This window comes from Thamnophis elegans, chromosome 4, assembly GCF_009769535.1.
Source record: "Thamnophis elegans isolate rThaEle1 chromosome 4, rThaEle1.pri, whole genome shotgun sequence".
Classification (NCBI taxonomy): domain Eukaryota; kingdom Metazoa; phylum Chordata; class Lepidosauria; order Squamata; family Colubridae; genus Thamnophis; species Thamnophis elegans.
The window spans coordinates 138,031,132-138,032,412 of NC_045544.1; the positions used below are offsets into that span (position 1 = coordinate 138,031,132).

Genomic DNA, 1,281 nt, shown 5'->3' on the forward strand with positions numbered 1-1,281 from the left:
TGGGCTCTCTCGTGTTTTGTTTTTGCGAATAACATACCCTCCGGATCAATATTTTTCAAAATAAATTCCGCGGGTTGTGTTAGAGACTTATTAGTGCGGAGGCAACGGAGGACGCGGCGCAGCATTGGTGATTACAGTGTCGGTCGCTGTGACCTGAAGAGCCGTCGCTGCGGGTGACGCCGTGGAAGCGACGGAGGGTTCGTTAAGACTATACTTTCAGGGATCATTTCTATAGTATCCAACTAGAGAAATGCACTCGAAAGTGATCAGCTGAGCAAGCCACGAGGAGGAGGCGTAGTGTTCTCTCCTGAGCGCGAAGCCAGCAGGCGGTGCTACTTTCACGTGGCTGCTGCCTGCTATTGATGACCGTTCCGCCTCTTCCTTGCGGAGAGGCTGGAGGGAGAGAACGCAGTCTGAGTGGTTTGCTCGCTTCCCCCACCCCTTTTTTAACAGTGAAATGAAAGAAAAATGTTGTTCTGTAATAATCTCGCGCATGCTCGTTCTTGCGTTTCCCCCGGTTAAATTCCCACTCTGAATTGAAAGCAAGTGGCGGATGCCATTAATGTCCTTTAAAATTGTCTGTGCGGATTGCCATTCTTTTTTTTGAAGAAATTCCATCGTTTTATTTGTTGTATTCAACCTGCACACAGACCTTTTGCAATCTTTCAGGAGAAAACCCACTTTTCCAACAGGTTTTTTAAAAAAAAAAAAACGTTTGCCATTTTTAAGAGGCTGGGATTTCCCCATCCGGTCGGCTGGCTTAGAGGATTCTGGGAGTTGAAGTCCGCACGTGTTAAAAAGTTCTGAAATCCGAGAAACTCTTTTAACACGTGCTTCCGGGTTCTGCGAATGGGTAACCCATTCACATATTTGCAGTATAAGTATCATCTTTATTATCATCGTACTTAAATATGACGAAATTGGTTGTGGTTCAATTAATTGAAATTAGTCCAGGTCTTATGGATTTTGATAGCTTTTAAAAGAATGTAAGAATTTGTTTTTTTTTTGTTTTTTCTTTTCTTTTTATTTTATCAATTTCATATATACATTCACAATTATATGATCTCATAACTGTTATTAATAATATGTGTTTATAACAATTTTTTCCCTACAGTTGACAATATACTTGAAGATTGCTTTTTTAACATCCCATAGATCCATTCTTATCTTACAACGGTCCTACTTCTTCCCTCCCTCCCGTCCCTCTTTCCTTCCCTCTTTCTTCTCTCCTACTTCCCTTCATCCCTCTTCATTCCCTCCCTCATTTCCCCTTCCACTCCC

The 1,281-nt window shown here is 42.2% G+C and overlaps 1 non-coding gene across 1 annotated transcript; it reads left to right on the plus strand.

The window, feature by feature from the left end:
* Positions 1–204: 204 nt before the first annotated feature.
* Positions 205–422, plus strand: LOC116508539. Its single transcript, XR_004255358.1, has one exon. It is a non-coding gene; the product is annotated as a small nucleolar RNA U3 (small nucleolar RNA).
* The last annotated feature ends 859 nt before the right edge of the window (positions 423–1,281 follow it).